Below are 22,301 nucleotides of genomic sequence, written 5' to 3'. Positions count from 1 at the left end.
CACACAGATTCAGATATATTTATACTGAACCTGGAAGTTACTTCTTTAAAAATCCTAATAAAAAGATAACTTTATCATTTGTCTTTTCCTGAAAGTAGCATGCCCTCCTTCCTCCAAAAAGTATTCAGTTACTGGACATTTATAGATAGAAGCCAGATAAATGCTTACTTCAACAGGAGCTGAAATTTTCACTATTTCATACAAAATCATGAAAGTTGTTGCAATTCCTCCTATCAGATGAGTTCTAAAGCGCAACAAGGATAAATTCAACTTGCTAATCAGAAAACTACTTGACCGTTTGCCACCAAGAGTATTTCTGGTTGCTTGTTTTCCTCTTAGATACATTCTTCCCCATTCACAGATGAAATATAGTGTTTTATAGTTGAATTTATTCTTTGGTAGTAAAGCAACGATTTTAATTCTTTGGATTACTTCTGCAACTACATGAGGAAAAGTTAATGATGGTTTCACCTTTTTATTTACCTGACATGACATCATATGAAAGGAATCACCCAGTGAATAGGTAAACATGGTTATGTTATCAGGTCATTTTTTTTTAACCCCCATCAGTGATTTTTCATAGTGCCTCCTATTTATGCTCTTTCATTATACTAAAATAACCAACAAGCCCTGCCTTTTCAGCTGTTCCTACAAACGACTAGTTTAACCAAACAAAAAAAATGTCTTTTAAATTTTTGTCCATCAGTTTAAACTGTTATGTAAGCATTTAAAAAAAAAAAGTGCTTATTTTACCCACTCCAGGTTTAAAAGCAAAACTGAGGTATAGCTGACTCAGCATTTAAATTCCGCTGGAAGGCTGGATGTAAGCATCTTCTGGTGGTAAGAAAGAACACTGAACTAGATCTAAAAAGCAGTATGATCCTGTTAAACACAAACATATTTGAGAGTCAGAAAGTTCTACACTGTGACTTCCAATACGGTAACCAGTAGCCACAAGTCGCAGTTTAAAATAATTAAAAGGAAATACAATTTTTTTTTAAAAAGTAAATAAAATGTAAAATGGAGTTCCTCGGTTGCACTAGGCACATTTCAAAGGTACAACAGCTAACATGCCTTGTGGCTGCCATATTGGAAAACACAGCTACAGAGCCGTTTTCACCACCAAAGAAAACCCTACTGGTAGCAAAGCGATATCACAGATGTTAAATTCTTGTGAACCTCAACACCATTGTCTGTAAAATGTCCGTAACATCACATAAATTTAAAGACTGTTATTACAATTTTAATGAGACAATATATAAAAAAAGCACAGTACATAGAGCTTAGTACACATTAGATATTCAAGAAAGAGGAGTTATTAATACAATCCTGTCTTGGGCTTTAGCCAACGATGGAAACCCTGGACAAGTCACTTTCCCCCCTGAGCCTCATTTTCCTAAACTGAAAAGTTTAAGAAGTTCTTCTGGCTAACATCTAAGGACACTATCAAATCCTACCATGTTAAATGAAGTGTTAAGCAAAAGGGGCACAATCTCTTCCTGGATAAATTACTACCTAGGCTCCTACAGTCTCCTAACCAATCCCAAGCATTCTTCCAAAAATCCCAGAAGACTGGCTCTCCAACAGTCCACAGTCTGATGTGGGCTATTTATAAAGTCTGTCTTAAAAGGTTACCGGAATATCCTTCTGAAACTGTATATACTGTAATTAGAAATTACAACCCCTATTCCACGATGATATCTTGCACTTTTCACATCTCTTTTTAAAATGAACACTATCTTTACAGATAAGTTTTTCTTTCTTAGTATTTAAACCAGAACACTTTAAAAGCACATGAGTTTGAGAACTTTTTAATGATTTTTTTAACCAACTATACCTCATTCTTACCCAATCTGTGGGTGACCTTCAAGTGTCTAAACAAAGTGAGAATTACACCTTCATGGGTGAGGTCCCCTTGCAGCGCCAGAAACATGCCCAAAAGACTACTCTGGTTAACAGCTGCTCCCCGGGGAACCAGGAAATTGACTGAACGCTAGGTCCACAAAGCCTGCCTCCAATGAGTGGGAACCAAGAGCCCCCACACACGGTACAAAACCAGGGCCACTGACTGCCTTGGGGTATAGGCCTCTTCTCCCGCCTGTCCAGGACCCGAGTCACAGCTTTAAGTTGCAGAGTGGAAGAGCAACTCAGACAGTAGAAATCAGAACAGAGCGGTGCATTTTTGCCCAAGGCCTGTAGCCTCAAAAAAAAAAAAAAAAAAAAAGTGTTATTCCAGAGCAGATTCCTTTTCTTCCGGGTCTGTCTGCTCCCTCTGACTCTTTGCCCACAACGGCGGTGCCTCCCCTTTCCCAATGCCCCACCTCTCTCTCCACTCTTCCAAAAAAAAAAAAAGTGGCTTACTCCTCTCACTTAGTTTTCCCTAGCAGGGCCTGGAAACTGGAGGAAATTCAAATCAAATTAGCCGCACATTAAAAAATAAACGGACAAGCAAATCAAAGGGTGCCCACCCAACAAATGATCTCTCCCGTTCCAAAATATGATTAAACCTGGGTGTGAGAAGGGGAGGGAGACTAGAAACCGACAGGGATGGAGAGATAAACGTGTGGGTTTGGGGCCTCAGCGTCGGCCCATCGCGGCCAAATTCCAATTGTTTATTTTTTTCCAAGGAAATGCTCGGCTGAAGAAAAAATAAAAAGTTGTAACTTTTAAGGAAGTCGGCAAACGGCAATGTCTGGTTAATATGCCACTGCTTCCCTCCGTCTGGGATGGCAGGGTGGGAGTTGGGATTCGAAAAGCTCAACTCCAAATCGCGCACTCCTGGAAGCCTCCCCGCCAACGGCGCCGCCAAGCGGCCCAGCGGGGTCTCCTGGGACACCGGGCCCTGGGGCTTGGGCTCCCACGGGACGCCCGGACCCGGACCTTTAGGAAAGTTCGCGGGCACAGCCGGAGGCCCCACTTTCCTCCCAGGGTGACAGGCCCTTCCCACGCCAGCCGGGGCCCCCGCCCCGCCGCGGGCACCAGACGGTCCGCGCGGCCCCTCCCGGCCGCCTCCGGGCGCGGATTCCGCCGCCCGCCCCACCGCCCCCCCAGCCGGGGCGCCCCTCGGGATGACCGACTGACCGGAGCTCGCTGGCCCACACACCGGGTCGCCCGCTCCTTCCCGCCGCGCCCCGCTCCCCCGCCCGATCTTCCAGCCGCTGGTCTCGCTGAGTCCGGCCGGGGCCGCCGGTTACCGCCCCCAGCCCGGGGGGAGCCCGGGGGGCAGGACCGAGAGGGAGGACGTGGCGCGCACGGAGGTGGCCAGCGGCGGGGCGGGGAGTGTCCTGGAGAGGCCCGGCCGGGGGCAGGGGGCCGGCACGGCTCCCGGAGCTGTGGGCCCGGACCCTCCCCGCGAGCATCCCGGGGTCCGAGGTCCCGGCCCGCCCCCGCCCGGCGCGGAGAGGCGGCCCCAACTTCCAGCCCCACTTCGCACGCCCGCCCTCCTCCCTCCACCATATGGAAATCTACGGCCTCTGAAAGTGACACGTCGAAGATTCCTCGGCCTCTCCGCCCGCCCTCCCCCTCCCGGGCAGCGTTCTTGCTGCGGAGATTCCGGGAGGGGGAGCGGATTCCTCGGACAGAATCTGCTGGGAAGGATGGGGAGGGCGAGGGGGGAGGGAGAGCCCGGGAGCCACTGCCCAGATTTTTTTTCATCAAGAAGAATCTACCCGCTTCTTTCCCTCCTCCAAGCCCAGGCAAGCTGGGGGGGGGGGGGGGCAGGCGGGGGCTGGAGTCCAGCAAGATGCGGCCCCAAAGTGGAGGCCAACCCCCTCCCGGGCCCCGTGTTCCCGGGGTGCCCAGGCGAACGCAGGGTGCCCCAGCAGTGTGGCGCCAAGTTTTCCCCGGGAAGCCCGGCGCGCCAGGAGCGCTCCGGGACGAGATCGCACTCCCGCGGACTCGGCGTCCGGCGGGGGCTTTCCAGCGCGCGGGACCTGGTGGCCGAGGCTTGGGGTCCCGGTCCCCTCCAGTCTCCCGATCCTGCACGCCTTACCTTTCCTCGGGCTGAAACGCGGGGCTCCGGGCGCGCCACACACCGGGTTGCCCACGCCTTCCCAGCCGGCAGCCCCGAGTATCCCCGCTGTCCCCTCCGCTGCTCCCGCCGCCGCCGCCGCCGCCGCTGCCGCTCTCCTCCTCCTCCGGCCGCCGCCGCCGCTCAAATAACTACCAGGAGGGTTTGATGGGGGATTCCGCCATGTCAATGATGTCGGGACCACATGGGGATTTGGGGCCCGCCCACTGCCGTAAACTACAGAGTAAAACCGCCGCCAAAAAAAAAAAAGTCTCAACTTCCCGGGACTGGGAGCCTCCTTTGCTCCCAGGCCTGCACAGCTGAAGAGAAACTCTCTTTGATTCAGCCAGACTAAAGAAGTCTGAGGCTTAGGGGAACTAGCAGCTCCTAAAAGACGAGGGCTGCATGTTCTGCAAAAGATCGCCAAACACCAATATAAATGCAGTGTTTGCTGAGTAATAGAACTAAGACTGACATTTTTTCATTTACAGATCTTTTTTTAAATCCCCACAACCTTGTGAGCTATTTTGTCACTCGCTTTGTCTATTTCCCACAGCACTCGTTCATACAACTAACATAGTGTGAGCAGATTTTATGACACCAAAGTCAAAATGTCTATTTCCCCCTTTCGGTACCCAGTATGAACTCACAGGGCAGAAACCGGTCGGTACTCGTATCTTATTTCTGTACTGTCAAACATAGCATCGTGCATAATGTGATTCACTAGATAACTGTTAAGCTTATAGTAGTTAAATGTAATGGATTCCTGTTGTAGAGGCTCAAAATGGTTAACAGGCTGCATCCCATCCCACCCCTTAAATCATCCAGGAGGCAAGAAGGCAGAAGTTCTCCCACAGAGGCCCCTTTTCTCCTTAGCTTCCCAGGTATCCTAAATAATTCCAATCCGCATTCAACTGTTGGTCACAAAGCAGTACTCAGGAGTGACCGGAGGCAATGCATTACTTTCATTGACTTAAAAAAGAAGAATCATCTATCAGATAAAGTTATTGTACATAGTACTGTATTAAAACCAGAAAAACATACAAGAATACTGAGATGAAAAATGTTTTAAGAGCTGTTATAGCACTCAGATCTTAGCTCAGACATGTAGAGAGATGGAACTAGCGTCACAATTGCCTGTTGAAGAAGGGAAGAGGTGTGGGACAAGGAGAAGGGAGAAGAAAGAAAGAAGATGTGTCCAGATTTCATGTTAATGAGTTTTCTTGAACCTGGCAGAGAACTGAAATTTCAGGGCAAACAACTACCCTGAGTCTTCTCAATTTCTCTTGTCTACTTTTAAACACCTTTGCCACGCCTGTCCTTCCACACTTGAATCTAAACTTGTGTCCTCTGAAGTTTGCCAGTTTATCTACTCATTCGGATTCTTCCACATACTTTACAATTAATTCATTCAACAAACATATATATAAAGCTTACTTTATTCAGAGCACAATGCTAGATGGATGCTGAGGATACAAAAATGAAACAAGACCCAATCAAGTGGAGGATGTAAACAGTAGTTTCAGAGAAATGTGAGAAAAACTGAAAAGAATTATGAGCTTCTGGGGAAAAGAGCTATGAGACTGTGTGGGGCGGGAGGGAGTGATTTTAGCTGGAGCTCAAAGACGAGGAACTAATCCCAGGATAAGGAAGAGGAAGATAGAACCCTCCAGACAGAGTAAAAGCATGCACACAAGGACAGAGATGTGCTTCGAAGTCTTGAGAGTTCAGTGGGGCTGAAGGACATAGCTCTAAGCGAAGCTGGAGAAGCTGAGGTGGGAGCTGGGGAGCCACTGCTTTTCCTTTATTCCCCTTCCCATGCAGGACTATCACCCAGGATTGGAATCACGTTTTAGAAAGATGGCTTCATGGTGCCTGGGTGGCGCAGTCAGTTTAGTGTTGTCTGCCTTCAGCTCAGGTCACGATTCCAATGTTCTGGAAGCAAGTCCCACATCCGGGTTCTTTGCTCAGCAGGGAGCCTGCTTCTCCCTCTGCCTGCCACTCCCCCAGCTCATGCTCTCTCTCTCTCTCTCTGACAAATAAATAAAATCTTTTTTAAAATAAATAAATAAATAAATAAATAATAGAAAGATGGCTTCAAGAGCCCCTTTGGAGACATTTGGTGAAAGAAGCCAATTAGGACGGAAGGTCTTATTTGCCTGCACTCACTATTATCCCACACAGCTCCAAAATCAAATTTAAATTCCAAAAAAAAAGCAGTATTCCTTTTTTTTTTTTTTTGGTCCTAAATCAGCAAATGCTTGAATCTTATTTCTTTTTGCACATTCCTGATTCCCTCCAGATTTCAGTTATTTCTACCTACTTCTTACAGTAGACTGATTTTGTTCTGCTGAAGAAGAATCAATGTATACAAAAATGCCTTAAAATTTTAAATGTATGTTCATATATGTGATCTCAGTGTTTCATTTATCTTCTTAACCTAACACCTTACACCTTTTGGGGCACATCCCAGAAACCATAATAAATGCTTGCAAAATGAGAGGAAGCATGGTGTAGTGCAAAGAGCACGGAAATTATCATCAGACAAAAGCCAGGGATGTTGGGCAAGTTATTAAAGTTCTCTGAGTCCTCTGTTAAGTAAACATTTAAATAAACATTTATTTGTTAAATGGTGATATTGCCTTCTGTTCAGGTCCTGAGAATTAAAAGCCTCAAAGAGCTGAGATGCAGGTGTAAATAAATAGCGGTTCTCTTTGAATGAATGAATGAAAATGTCTTTCCTGGAGGGAATTGAGAGAACAGAATTGGAAACTTCAAGGAAAAAGATGGGACCTTTAAGAGGGCTCTCAACTACAGTTGAAGGATTTAAATATAATACAATGAGGTTATAGAGGCATGGATTGATTGAAGTAGGTTTCAAAGGGGACTGTTCTGGAAGCAGGATGTAGAACAAGCCGTCTCATCAGAAAGACTGAACCCAGCCTGGTGGGAGATGATAGGCTTAAGCCAGGGTGATGGTCTGCAAACAGCAAGGAGGGCCTCCATAAGAGGCAGTGAGTCACACCATATGGTCTTGGTAACCCAAATCACCAGCCACCTGGGTCTTAAATTGTGAAATTACAGTCATAACTTTGCTTCAAAAGCAGTTTAGGATTTGCTCAAATACAAAAATTAACATCCAAATGAAATGCCTGGAAGTTGAGGTGTGTAACAAAATATAGACTTGTAAGCCTTTCCACTTTCCGTGCAATCAATGTGGGCCGAGTATATTAAAAAAAAACAAAAACAAAAACAAAAAACCTCAGAGTGATACTTCCTAATTTCAAATACCTTATAACAAAAGAAATTCAATTTAACATATCAGAAAGCATTGAGTTTTAAAACTAGCACTAAAAATATCTCAAACCATTAAACCTCTGAATACTTCTCTAAGTCTAAAATGTTTAAGTTTGAACTTCTCAGAGATCACTACAGCCGATAATACGTGGTATCTAGAAGACCTAGCCAGGTTCTCAGTCTCAATATCCTTCCTTCCTTTCTTTGCCCATAGCTAGGGTTGCTAGATTTCTCACAAGCAGGTTCAGTCTTGCCTCTAATCTTGACACCCAATCTTGACCTTAGATAGAGGGCATTAACTCTTTGCATTTACTTCTTGTTCCGATGTCCTGAGCCAGATCTGATACCAGCTTCAATATGAGCATTGACAAAAAGCCAATTAATCCTGTTTTGAAGAGGGTTCAGAATTTACTAGAATACTAACGAGAGTAAAGGACAGCCAGTTCAGTCAACAACACAATCTAAGAGCAATCAGTCAGGGCAGTGGCTTCACCTTCTTCACTATTGTTCAAGGCAAGACAAGGACAAATTGTAGTTCGAGATATATATATATATATATATATATATATATATATATATATAGAGAGAGAGAGAGAGAGAGAGACATTTTAAAGTCATTTCAAACAAGAATATCCATCCCACAGTTGTCAGAAATCATCCAGGTAGAAACTGTATGATGACCAGGGCTCAGAAAATCACAGGGCTGATAGGGAGCTAAAGGTTTTTGGCCTGCTCTTCCTCCCAAAGCAGAATCTTTGTTTCCATGTCCACCACAGCTAAGCACCCAGCTCAGCCCGAACACCACCAGGATGAGGGAAATGTTTCTTGCTGAGACAGCCTTTTATCAGCAACTCCAGATCTACACCAAGTCCAGACACCTGCCTCCTGGCAACTTTCCCCCAGTGGTCCTGTTTCTGCCCTCTGGAGGCAGACAAAGTAATAACAGCGGCCTGCCACATGACTTCTTTCCAAAGAACTGACCATCCTGGTCACATGCTCCCTGAAGACTCTTTCCCAGGATAAACATCTCGGATATGCTGAATTCTTATCTCATCACATGGCTTCCAGATCTCTCTCCTTCCTTGTCTTCTGCCACTTCTGGGGGCCTACTGGTTCAACATCTCTGAAAGGTGGATATCATCTGTTCATGCTTTGGGCAGCATCAGAACCCAAGCCCAGAGTGGTACTCTTTCAAGCTTCAATTTGGACAAAACGCTGTGTCATTGCAATTCCATATGGTGCTGATTTCCTTAGCTGCCTCCCCATCCTACTAAATCATGTTTCCTCTTCCAGAAAAAAATGGTCAGTTTTTGTGTATTAGGAATGCAATTGATTTCATCTTACTTGATTTTAATTAATGTTAATTGGTTGTCTATTTAATGTCATTAAACTTTATTTGTAAGTTTTTTTCTCACATTCCAACCTATCAGGAATTTTCTGGACATTGGGTCGGTCAGCAAACAACCTTTTTCAGCTTTGTGACATCGGTAACTATGATAAGCATGCTTTACATGTTGCCATCCAAGTCACTAATAAAAAGGCAAAACAAGACAAGACTACCATTAGTAGTTTTTCCCCAATTGGAGGCAAATTTGGGGTAATGTTTTTTAAAGAGCTCTGACTGTCCATCCCCCTGACTTACCTGAACCACACCACCACAGAGCAGCAGGTCTGATTTTCTTCATAGTTATTGTTAGCACTCTGGCCACTCTCACACCTGATTTACTCGCTTGGTCACTTTCTCTTCCTAAGACATTGAGTGCTCTGTGTGATACCTGAGTCTCTTCTTAACGACTGTGCTAAATACTGTCTTCCTTAAACAAATTCAAATTCTGCCCTGAATAGAAATACATGTGGATACAGATACAGGTATAGATAGAGATCGATATAATATGTCTTCACAGAGAAAGGAAGCCAAAAAAAAAAAAAAAAAAAGTCTTTAGCTTAGCTACATGCTTAGATACAAACCATTCTGATCAAGGAAAGATTCTGAAATTTGACCAGAAAGCAATGAGTTGAAAACAAGAGTAAACTTGCTACAAAGGCAACAGCCCATTCTGTTTTTGAAGGGCAGGATATTATATTTGAAATCACTTCTAGCCTTTTATGTAGTTACCACAATATTTCTTTTAGTTCTTCGAAACATACCCTTTCGTATATTACGTTCTCTGTGTCTCAGACCTCACTAGTGTGGGGGTTACATTTTGGTCACATTAACATTAATAAACACCCTTTCTCTGATTCTGGCAACCACCATTATTGTAGGGTTTCTCACTCCCTTTGTGTTCTTCCCAGTTCTTTCTAGATGTTTCCTGGGAATTAATGAGCATGTTCTTCAGCTGGTTCAGTAACTTGTTCACCCAGCCAGTGTAGCTAATATCATACCTGCCTCTGTGCTGAGCTTCCTGCTTTTGCCAGAATTTGGACAGTGCACCCCACTTACCCCATAAGGCCAGCACCACACACCCACTTCCTCTCCCTGGACAAACTCTGTTTTACTGGTCACCAAATAGAGGTTCCTTGGCTCCCAATACCTCAAAGTCTATAAATCACACTTTCTGTTTCCATGCATCTGGCTTTTGTAGATTCTACATACAGGTGATACCACACAGTATTTGTTTTTCTCTGTCTGACTTATTTCACTTCACAGAATGCCCTCAAGGTCCAACTATGTCGCAAACAGTGAGATTTCCTTCTTTCTGATGGTTGAATAATATTCCATTATCTTGATGAAGAAACAGGCTTCCTTTATTTGACAATGAGAATACAGTAATTTATGGAGGTTCCTTTTTTCCTTCGTTGCTAAAAAAGTCAAGATAAATTTTGTTCTCCATTACAGCAATTAACCTTAGCCTGGAATTTCTGGTAAGACCATTCTTCTTCTTGTTTTATTACATACCTCATATTCATTTAATCCTTATTTTAATGAACCTATCTTATGTCTGTTTTATTATATGCTGTTCTATCCTTATGGGAGGTAGGTATTTTATTTAGAACTCTTTAGCTTCAAGTGACAGGAAACCAATTCAAACTACATTGAAGGAAAAAAAATATTGGGTTTAGAATGAAATAGCTTTTTCTAAACTCAGTTTAAAATTCCCAAGCCAGACACTCACTTCAGCAACACAGGTACTAAAACTGGAACAATACAAAGATTAGCACAGCCCCTGCATAAGGATGACAGACAAATCCGTGAAGCATTCCTAAATAAATAAATAAATAAATAAATAGAAGTTTTAAAAATTCCTGAACCAAAATAATACTAATATAAGTGAAACTAACCATAATTATTTTTTAATTCCATAGTTTATAGTGATGGATCAACAAATACATTGTTTATGCTTATTAGGATATAGTAACATTCTTTCACTTAATTTTCATGGATTAACAAACAACATTTTCTGTCCAGCTGTATGATAATTATTTCAAGGAAGACTGAGTAAGTTTAAATATCCCCTCCTTAAAGAATTTGTAATTTAAGTTACATCATCACACATTGAGAAATAAATGCACAGCTTGATCATGTACTGTATTTGATTAATTGGGGTTTTCCAGAGAAACTGATCCAGTAGAATAGATAGGTAGGTAGATAAAAAGATTGAGAGAGGAAAAAAAAGAGATTTATTTTAAGAAATTGGCTCATGTGACGATGAGAGCAGCTAGCAGGAGACCCAGGAAAGAGTTGATGTTGCAGCTCGAGTCTGAAAGCACTGTGAAGGCAGACTCTTCCTTTGGATGTGTCAGCCATTTTTCCTTTAAAGCCTTCAACTGATTGGATGAGGCCCATCCACATTATAAAGAATAATCTCTTTTACTCAAAGTCTGCTGATTTAAACATTCAATCATCTGAAAAATACCTTCACAATGACATCTAGACTGGTGTTTGACCAAATGGTTGGGTACTGAGGCATAGCTAAGTTGGAAAATAAAAGTAACCATCACATGTACATTAAGAGCAACTAGACTGAGAGTATAATTGATATCGTATCGGTCTTAGTTTATTCCAATATGTCTAGCACTGCTTTGGAAATAACAGATGCTCAATAAATATTTGTTGAATCATCAGATTGGAAATTCTATTATCTCTACCACAAAGCCAAGCTAAAATTCTTTTTTGTGAGTTCTCTGAGTTCATTAAGATCCCAGGTGGGGTTGCCTAGTTGGCTCAGTTGGTACAGCATTCAACTCCTGATCTCTGGATTGTGAGTTCAAGTGTCATGTTAGGTATAGAGATTACTTAAAAATAAAATTTTAGGAAAAAAAAAAAACCTCAGGCAGAAATTTATTTTTACATATCCTACATAGGACTTAGTGTACTCATCCAATCTGAGGATCTGAGTCCCTCATCCATTCTGGAAAATTCTCAGTCATTATCACTACAAATATTGTCTCTCCTCCATTAGCTCTATTTTCTTTGTAATTTTCCCCCCCTTTGGAATTTTTATTAGGTAAATGCAGGAACTTAATCTCTCATGTATTTCTTTCTTTGTCTCTTTTTGTTGTCTCCCATAAATCTCCTTAAATCTATCTTCTAGTTCACTAATTCTCCCTTCATCTGTGTCTACTTTTCTCTTTAACTTGCATACTGAGCTTTCAATTTTATGATTATATTTTCTCAAAGGATTAAATGTAGAATTACCACATGACCCAGCAATTCCTCTCTTGTTATATATTCAAGAGAAATGAAAACATATGTCCATATAAAAAGTTGTACACAAATGTTCATAGTAGCATTCTTCATACTAACAAAAATGTGGGAAATATTCAGAGGTCAGTCAACTGATGAAGTGATAAATAAAATATGGTATATCCAACAATAGAATATTACTTAGCAATAAAAAGAAACAATGTACTGATATATAGAGCTATTATATCAATAAGCCTTAAAAGCATTATGCAAAGTGAAAGAAGACCATTATATAAGCCATATGTTGTACTATTCCATTTATACAAAATGTCCAGAATAGGCAAATATAGAGAAAGAAAGTAGATTGGGGTGCCTGGGTGGCTCAGTGGATTAAAGCCTCTGCCTTTGGCTCAGGTCATGATCCCAGGGTCCTGGGATCGAGCCCTACGTCAGGCTCTCTGCTCAGCAGGGAGCCTGTTTCCCTTCCTCTCTCTCTGCCTGCCTCTATGCCTACTTGTGATCTCTGTCAAATAAATAAATAAAATCTTAAAAAAAAAAAAAGAAAGTAGATTAGTGGTTGTCTAAGGCTGGCAGGGTTCAAAGAGTCTGAGGGGTAATGGCTAAGGGAGTAAGTTTGTTTGGGGGGTAATGAGAATGCTGTAAAATTAATTATGTTGATGGATGCCCAACTCTGTGAGTAGATTAAAAACCACTGAATTGTACACTTCAAACCACTGACTTGTATATTCTATGATATGTTAAGGCTCCTTAAGAAAATAAGATACTATCTCAGTAAAGCTTTAAAAGAATAAGATACTTTTCAATCATGACACAGAAGAACTTTTTTTTTTCCAAACTTAAATATGTATTAGACTTTACTGCTGTTATTGTATTTTATCCAGCATTTCTCACTCTTTATGGTAGATTTTCAGCATTAGCTTTGTCCATTGCTTTCCCAGAAGTGAAAATCTCTACAACTAATATATACTTTTATTATTACCATTTCATAGATGAGATATCAGAGCCATGGAAAACTTAAGGAATTTTCCTTACATCATGCACCTAGATGGTGATATTTCTAGGATTTAAATCTAATAAAATCTTTAAATCTAGCCATGAGCTCTAATGACTATATTTGGTATTTTCCTATTGTAATATTGATAAATAACTATGCCCTTTATCTAGTGTTATGATTTAGTACTAAAGTACCCAAGTCTGTGGTAAAGGAAATGAGAGATAATATTAACTTTGCTCTTCAGCTGGTGTCCCTCCTGGCAGCAAAATGCGTGCTGTAGTTCTAGACTTCATAGCTTTATATCACATCCTCCAGAAGACAGAGTCTTTTCCAGTAAGTCTGGAGAGAAAGCAAGGAAGTGCCTCTTTCCCAGAATCCCTAGTAAATGAATTCTAGCACCTCACTGGCTCTAACTAGATTATGTGTCAATCCTGTAAACTAATCACAGTGATTTGAGCAAAAGAATATAGTGATTGATTTTATTTTTTTTTTAAACACTCAGGGATGGCTGAGTGCATTTCAAAGATTTTATTTATTTATTTGACAGAGAGAAATCACAAGTAGGCAGAGAGGCAGGCAGAGAGAGAGGAGGAAGCAGGCTCCCTGCTGAGCAGAAAGCCCGATGTGGGGCTTGAACCCAGGACCTGGGATCATGACCTGAGCCAAAGGCAGCGGCTTAACCCACTGAGCCACCCAGGCGCCCCTATAGTGATTGATTTTAAACCAATCTGGGCCAGGGTACCTGGGTGGCTCAGTCAGTTAAGCCTCTGCCTTCAGCTCAGGTCATGAACCCAGGGTCCGGGATAGAACCCTGCATGGGGCTCTCAGTGGGGGAGCCTGCTTCTCCCTCTGCCTGCTGCTCTCTCTCTCTCTCTGACAAATAAATAAATAAGATCTTTAAAAACAACAACAACAACACCAGTAACAATCTGGGCCTACCTCTAGAGCTCTGAATAGAGCTCTGAATCCCACCAAAACCAGTGACAAAAATAGGGGAGGAGACTTCTCAAAAGATATCTGGTAAATTTCCCAGAAGTGGAGGAATGAATATTTCGTAGCAAAGGACATTAGGGAAGCAGAGAGGTTACGGAGGGCGTTCCAGTAATAGATTAGCAAAGGAAGAGAGAACTGAACACGATGGAATGTTGAAAACGGCATGGAGTATATTTTTTATTGTTATAATACAGGAACATTTTTCCATGTGAAGAGCCAAGCTAAACTTTTTTTTCCTGATTTTTTTTTTCTTTCTAAAGCGAATAGATTTTGCTCTAAGACCAAAAACGTGCTTCAGAGCCCCAGTCTCTGGGATGACAATCATCCCTCATCCTTGATGGGGGACAATCAGACTCTCCTCTCCACACTCCGTGGAAATGGACTCCGAACCTCTCCCAGAGACTGGGAGAGGTTCAAGCGCCGGAGCCTTAGCCAACCGGGAGCAGGAGCGGAGGCTCGCCCTCTGCAAAGCGTTCTTCCAGAGCAGCAGCCTTCCATGAAAGTAAGGGAAGCGGCGGGGAAAGACAAGCCTGTGTGTGTATTGCGTTTACAGGAGTGCTGCGATCTCGTGAGCCAAAGAACAAAAAGGGAGCCAGAATGGGGGACCTTTCTAAGGCAATCCTTTCCTCGCCAGCTCATGGTGTGCCTCCTGCCGCTAGCTCAGGCTTGTCCTCAGCCTTGTACCATCTGATGGTAGTCTGAGCATGTTTTCATCTGTTAAGGATCTGGGTAGAGTAAAAATTAAGAAACCAAAAAACGGGTTACAGAAGTTGTGGGATCTTTTATATATTTACATCGAGCACATAAATGCCTTGCATACTCACGAAGACGCCTGTGTTATGAAGCAGCAGCCTCTGCCTTTACTGCATCCATCCACAACGCCCTTCTCAAAGCCCCCGGGGCCTTGGCCGCACCACCTGATGCTACACCTTCTCCTTGTTTTCTCCCCATCTTCGCATCATTTAATCATTCAATAAACATGTATTGAGGTTCTGCTTATCATGCACTGGGCTCTGCGCTCTGGATAACGGCAGTGAACAAGACAGACAGTGCCCTGCCCTCATGGATCAGTTTTTCTTGCCCGGCACTCATTACCTTCTCTCGCGACACTCAGATATTCAAGGGCAGAGAGCAGCCCTGCATCCCCCAGGGCCTGGCACAGACACTATTATAGATGGTCCCTAAATAGTGATGAATGGAACTGAAATATTTGTGTGCCATTATTAACAGCAGGAACCCTTGTGTAGTATTCTTAGTTTAATTTCTTTTATTTGCTAAAAGTCATGAACAAAAGGACTAACACCTTTTTAACATCTTGGTTCCAGGTCTTTAAAGAAATGAAAATGGGCTGAATTTGTGGGCTATTCAAAGAATTGTTAGCACTTATCCATTTGACATTGTGCACATTGTATTTGATTTAAAGATAAAATTGAAATTTGGTACTAAGATTTACATAACTAAGGGAAATACTATTCACGACTTTTTTTGTTTATTTATTTAAGTCATCACTATAGCCAACATGGGGCTTGAACTCATGATCCAAGATGAAGAGTTCCAAGCTTATCTGACTGAGCCAGCCAGGTACTCCACTGTTCATGATTGAAGTAGTATCAAGACTTACTTTATATTTTTCCATAAACTTTTATTAAACATTATCCTTTAAAATTGTTGTGCTTTTTCCTATGTGATTATACGTCCTCAAAGGAATGTGTTCAAACAATATAGAGGTATATTGTATGTTGCAAAAATACATATATTTATATGTAAATATATAAATTATTAACATAATTAATCAATATATTACACAAGTGGGACATTACATCTATTCTTAGAAGTAAACAATCTAATTTCTTAACTCCTTCCAAAGCTGTCTCACTCTTACACTTCAATCAATCAGTTCTGTTTCTTTCCTGATGTCACACTCAAAGCCAAATCTATTTTCTAATACATTGTCTGTAGTTCTAACTTGACCTTGTCTCCCTTGATGTTTCGCAATGCATACGTTGGTTAAAAATGCAAGAGAGGGGGCGCCTGGGTGGCTCAGTGGGTTAAGCCTTTGCCTTTGGCTCAGGGCATGAGGATTGAGGGTCCTGGGATTGAGCCCTGCATGGGACTCTCAGTTCAGCAGGGAGCCTGCTTCCCCTCTCTCTCTGCCTGCCTCTCTGACTACTTGTGATCTCTCTCTCTCTGTCAAATAAATAAATAAAATCTTTTAAAAAAATGCAAGAGAGGTTGTTTTGCCTAAAATATCTGAAAAGTTGATTTAATTCTTGGTTGTTTATCAGAGAGGTCTTAACTTTCATCCCTTATACATCCATACTTTAACTTAACTTTTTCTCCCTCCACTCAATATTCACATCTACATTTCTGTTATATAATTTTACCTTTTGTCATATTATAAGTTTCTTCTAAACCACATTTTATGAGGTGACTGGCTGGCTCAGCTGGAAGAGTGTATGACTCTTGATCTTGACGTTGTGAATTCGAGCACCATGTCGGTGTAGAGATTACTTAATAAATAAATAAATAAATAAAGTATGGGGTGCCTGGCTGGCTCAGTCAGTTAAGCATCCAACTCTTGATTTCAGCTCAGGTCATAATCTCAGGGTCATGAGACTGAGCCTCATGTTGGGCTCCTCCCTGGCTATGGAGTCTGCTTAAGATTCTCGTCTCCCTCTGCCTCTCCCCTGACCTCATGCACACTCTCTCTTTAAAAAAAAAGTAAATAAACTAAAATAAATAAATAGAACACTGCTTTTTAAATTTCATGAACTTCTTACTGAGTATATCCTACTAATCCCCACCACTGACCTTGCCATATCTGGGCTTATCAGTCACTTCTACTTTGTATTTTTTCTGTAATTAATAGTTTACATCAATTTTAAAGTATTTTGGCAAAGCCATACCAGTGGACTAATTTCACACAGAGTAAATAGTTATTTATGCTGGGCAATTGCGATTTCTCCCACCATCATATACCATACTGCCTAAAATTTTACGAATAAAAACTCACTGCTTCAGGCTAAGTATTCACCTATGTCTGCTATTTTCTCTCCCTCTTTTTAAAATATTTTATTTATTTATTTGAGAGAGAGAGAGAGCACAAAGAGAGGGAGAAGTAGGCTCCCTGCAGAGCAAGGAGCCTGATGTGGGACTCAATCCCAGGACCCTGAGATCATGACCTGAGCCCAACACAGATGCTTAACCAACTGAGCCACCCAGGTGCCTCTCTGCTATTTTCTCTTAAAATGCAAGTAATCTAATCTAATGTACTGCACTGGAAACCAAAACTGAAGTGAGAACATTCATATGGTGTCAGGTAAAAGAATAGCTCCATCAGAAAACTTCTGAGTGCAATAAAAGATAAGAGTTGTAGTTTTGCCTGATGAAGAGGGCACAAGGAAGGGGATAGGAAAAACAATACTACCTAATTCCTGGTAATTTAAGGTTTCCCTGGTTCTTGGGCGCCTGGGTGGCTCAGTGGGTTAAGCCGCTGCCTTCGGCTCAGGTCATGATCTCAGGGTCCTGGGATCGAGCCCCGCATCGGGCTCTCTCCTCAGCAGGGAGCCTGCTTCCTCCTCTCTCTCTGCCTGCCTCTCTGCCTACTTGTGATCTCTCTCTGTCAAATAAATAATAAATAAAATCTTTAAAAAAAAAAAAAAAGGTTTCCCTGGTTCTTAATTTAAGATTTTCTGCAGTGAGGTTAGTTTTGTCCATTTGGTATTGACAACGTAGAGTACTGCAATGGCTCTATGTCTAGAGGAGATGAGACCTGTCCTCATTTTCTTTCTTCCTTTCTTTCTTGCAACAAATATTTATTGAATGCCTACTTTGTGCCTCTTCTAGGCACTGAGGATACAACGATAAAACAGATAAACATTCTTGTACTTGTGGAGCTTACATTATAACAAGGAGAAGATAGACAATAAACGATAAACATAATGAATAAGTAAATGATATACTATATTAGAAGTTGGTATGTTCTGAAAGAAAAGGTAAAGAAGAATGTAGTTAGAGAAATCAGGTGCCACTGGGATATAAATGGGAGTTTGCAATTTTCAGTAAGAAGATTGGTATAGAGTCATTGAGAAGATGCCTTTCGAATAAAAGAGAAGGAATTCACTGTAGGGATATCTAGAGGAAGATTGTTTCAGGCAAGGAGAGAGCTGGTGAAAGACCATGAGGTGGGGTTGTTCCTGGCTTGTCTAAGAAATAGCAGGGAGGTCACTATATTCAGAGGGTAGCAAGCAAGGGATAGAGTAGTAGAAGTCAAGTTTGGGGCAAATGGAGACCAAATGGGGGGAGGGTTCTGTGAACACTACCTGAGTGAAATGGGGAGTTAACACAAGGTTTGGAATGGAGCACAAGAATGGCAAAAACAGGGGCAACTGGTTGACTCAGTCACTACAGCATGGGACTCTCAATCTCAGGGTTTTGAATTCAAGCCCCATGTTAAGTATAAAGTTTGCTTTAAAGAAAAAAAGAGTGGCAAGAACTGATTAGGTGTAAAGGGGTCTCTCTGGCTACTGAGTGAGAGTAGACGATGGGGAGCAAGAGCAGGAGCAGGGAAACCAGTTAGGAGACTACTGCAATAATCTAGGAGGGACGCGCACGAGTGTGGTAGATGGAAAGGTGGTAGGATTTCGTATCTATCCCGAGGATGGAGCAAACAAGATTTGTTGACAGAGTAGATATGGGGGTGTAAAAGAAAGAAAGATAAGGGTGAGTGCAAGGTTTTTGGTGTGAACAGTTGACAGAATGATGCCATGAACCAAAACAGGCTGTTGGGAGGAACAGGATTGGGGGTAAAACAAGACTTCAGTTTGGGGCACGTTGAGTATAAGGCACCTATTAGACATAACTTATTTCTGAATGTAATTGGTTATCTGATCTGAGGGAAGCCACTTAACCTCTCGAGCCTTCATTTGTAAAGTAAGAAATTTGGACTAGAAGAACTGCAAAGTCTCTCTAACATTTTTTTGATTCTAAGTTTTGCTTGGATATGTTGTTTTTGTGCTGATATACACAATCACTTGTATGTGTCCTCACAGACTACATTTTATTTTTGTAATTTGAAATAGGGTGGTCAAGGTAGGCCTTATTGAAAATGGACTTGGAAACAAAGGAAACAAAGAAGTTAGCCATGAAGGTATCTAGAAAGGAATGCTCTAGGCGGAGAAAAGCACCATGCAAGGACACTGAGGTAAGAGTAAGCCTGTTCAAGCAATCGCTCAGTTTGATAAGGATGGGTTAAATACTAGGCACACACTTGACTGATAAAACCCACAAAGAGAGCCAAGTGTCTTTAATGAGGCATAAAAAAAGACATTAAAAGTTTTAAAGGATTTAAAATCTAGTGGAATATCATAGAGCTTTTTAAAAAACAATTTGATGATCTAAGCATAAATGAATCAGAAACATAAGATCTACCTTTTCCTCTTAAATTGCTATAAAAAAATTCAGACAAAATTCTTGGCAAATATGCTTCAGATTTTTTTAACCTTTTCTTCCTCTTCAAAAGAAAAAGCCTACATTTTCAAATTTCAGTTTTCATAAACAGTCCCAAATTTAGCAATAATGAAGTAATTTAAAGAAATAAGGCCAATCGGATCAATGAATAGGGTAACTAGAAAAATACTACAAATCACAAAACAATGAACTTTCCAGTTATATGAAATCCTTTTAGATAACAGTTAGGAGTTTAAAAATTATAAGCAAGGGAGATTTCCTCGTGAAACCGGCCAAATCTTTTCTGGTATTTTCCAGGATTCTTACATTTCCTAAGATTTTTGGTAAGCCAAGTATATTCTTTTTTTTTTTTTTTAAGATTTTTATTGTTTATTATTTATTTGACAGAGAGATCACAAGTAGGCAGAGAGGCAGGCAGAGAGAGAGGGGGAAGCAGGCTCCCTGCTGAGCAGAGAGCCCAATGTGGGGTTTGATCCCAGGACCCTGGAATCATGACCCGAGCTGAAGGCAGAGGCCTTTTGAGCCACCCACTGAGCCACCCGGGCGCCCCCCAAGTATATACATATTTTTTTTTTCCCTACTCCCCTGATCGAAGTCTGTTGATAGCTAACACAAACCTGGCCAAACTGGGAGAGATCATCCATTAACTTAGATGGAACAAGGCCTCTTGGCTTCCTGGGGCTGAAATAATTGAAGTCTAAGTGAGCAAAGAACAGAGAGGATGGCGGCCAGGTGAAGGAGTGGCAGTGGGTGGTGTGCAGGGAATGTGAGTGGAAGATAGTTATAATGCAGGAAGGTAGATTAGAAGCCACAGATGTGGTCCTGTGTAACCACAAGGGAAAACCCTTACAGAGTGCTTGCTGCAGGGTAGGGAATGTATGTTACATGTATGTAACAATATCTTTCCTTCTGACAAGTGAAATATGTAGCAAATGGTCACAGGGTCTTTAATGGGAAAGGTATTCAAGCTACCTCCTACCTTCTAAAGTTGCAAAGAAGAATTTCACTGCCGGTATATTCCCCTCCCCCAGCTCTACCTGCACCCTCTTCACAGATAACTTATTCATTCTGTCAAGAAGCCTCTAAGATCTTCCTCTTTGGGGAGACCGGATGGCTCAGTTGGTTGAATGTTGGACTCCTCATTTCGGCTTAGATCGTGATCTCTGGGTCATCAGACTGAGCCCCGCGTCAGGCTCCTCACTGGGCATGGATTCTCTCTCTTCCTCTCCCTCTGCCCCTTCCCTGCTCTCTCTCTTTCTCTTAAAAAAAATTTTTTTTCCCTCATTTATCCTTGGGTAAACAAGAACAGAAAATACTTAAAGAGTGCTTACTACATGCCGGGAAATATTCAAAGCATTTCACATATAGTAACGCATGTAGTCATCATAGCAACATTTAGAAACTATTACCATCCCAATACTTTATTTTGCAAGTGGGAAAACTGAGAGCAGTTAAATAATCTACATGTAATTGAGCCAGGATAGCTGTTCAGGAGAAAAGAACACGGAGAAAAAAACAAAATGTAAGTACTGTTTTAAAGATACTGTTCTTCACAGGGTGCAGGAAATTTGAAAAGAGAAATTGTGGCAAGGTTGACAGGATGCTTAGATACTAGTATCCCAATGTGTGCAACCAGGGAAACCAGCTGAAAGGAATTCTCTGGGCCCAATGCAGGGAGACTATTCCCAGGTAGATCCCCTCTCTTTTCTTCTAAAACCTACTTAAGAGCAAACAAAATCTTGCCCGTGGCTTGTGTGCCTGCCATGATTTGGGTCCCTATACACCTTTCCACTATAAACACTCACATTTTTGTTTGTTTTGTTCTGCTTGCCCTTTTAGTACCCACCCTAGGTGTAGGGAATTCACCATCCCTCCAGGTCTTGCCTCCCTGCATGAGCCAACGTGCTTTTCCAGCTCTGCTTTTATCAAGAGTAGAAAGGACATCACATGTGAATGGCTGAAGAACTGGAAATGTTTAACCTGCAGAAGAGAAGATTTTGGTGGGGGGAGGCTGGTGAAGGAAGCCATTGATAGAGAACTCTCTAAATATTTGGAGAGCCGGCACATGAAAGAAGGCTGTGGCTTAAAGCAGAAACTGGGGGTGGGTGTGAGGGAGGAAACTTGGGGGAGAAAGAACAGGATAGCCAAGTGGGTGAGGGAAACAACTCACGCATTCTCCAAAACGGTTGCCTTCTTCACAAGTTTTCTAAAAATCAACTTTCTCAATAAAAATGCATCCAAGCAGTTCATTCTCAGGGATTTTAACAAATGAAAACACCCAGGTAACTACTGTAATCAAGATACAGGACGGGGTGCCTGGGTGGCTCAGTGGGTTAAGCCTCTGCCTTTGGCTCAGGTCATGATTCCAGGGTCCTGGGATAGAGCCCCACATCATTGGGCTCTCTGCTCGGCAGGGAGCCTGCTTCCTCCTCTCTCTCTGCCTGCCTCTCTGCCTATTTGTGATTTCTCTCTGTCAAATAAATAAATAAAATCTTAAAAAAAAAAAAAAACAAACAAACCCGGGACGTTCCTATCACCCCACTAAATTCCCTTTTCCTCTGTGTCCATCTCCCACTGCTGCCCGTGGCCCTAGCCTGCCACCGACATGATTTTGGTTGCTACATCTAGAATTTCCTATAAACGTCATCCTACATTTTATGTGTGGTTTCTTTCCCTGGACGTGGTTTTGGAGATTCATCACTGTCGTATCACGGATCAGTTGTTCATGTGTAATTACTGCTCAGAGGTGTTCTACTGAATCGATAGACCAAGTTCGTTTATCCACTCATTTGTTGGTGGACATTTGGCCTGTTTTCAAATTTTTGTTATCTTGAAGCTGCTATGATCATTCATGTACAAATGCTTTTGTGGACATCTGTCTTCACTCCTCT

General features: G+C 42.0%; 1 protein-coding gene, 1 long non-coding RNA gene and 1 pseudogene across 3 annotated transcripts in view; 2 read left to right on the top strand and 1 right to left on the bottom strand.

The window, feature by feature from the left end:
* Positions 1–4,187, bottom strand: part of FNDC3B (fibronectin type III domain containing 3B) — a 348,128-nt gene extending 343,941 nt beyond the window's left edge. The window contains exon 1 of one of the 2 annotated variants that reach the window (XM_047730593.1): positions 3,992–4,187. The gene's annotated coding sequence lies outside the window, so the exon portion shown is untranslated. Of the gene's footprint in view, positions 1–3,081; positions 3,438–3,991 lie in introns of those variants that run through there. The other variant, XM_047730603.1, reaches the window with a different exon arrangement.
* Positions 4,188–8,308: 4,121 nt separating this feature from the next.
* On the top strand, positions 8,309–21,467 carry LOC125081621 (uncharacterized). Its single transcript, XR_007121766.1, has 3 exons — positions 8,309–8,436; positions 19,023–19,144; positions 21,250–21,467. It is a non-coding gene; the product is annotated as an uncharacterized LOC125081621 (long non-coding RNA).
* On the top strand, positions 10,419–10,518 carry LOC125089918 (uncharacterized; annotated as a pseudogene).
* Positions 21,468–22,301: the final 834 nt, after the last annotated feature.

This window comes from Lutra lutra, chromosome 1, assembly GCF_902655055.1.
Source record: "Lutra lutra chromosome 1, mLutLut1.2, whole genome shotgun sequence".
NCBI lineage: Eukaryota > Metazoa > Chordata > Mammalia > Carnivora > Mustelidae > Lutra > Lutra lutra.
The sequence above is the reverse complement of the archived record's forward strand: the minus strand, read 5'-3'. Positions and strand labels throughout refer to the sequence as shown.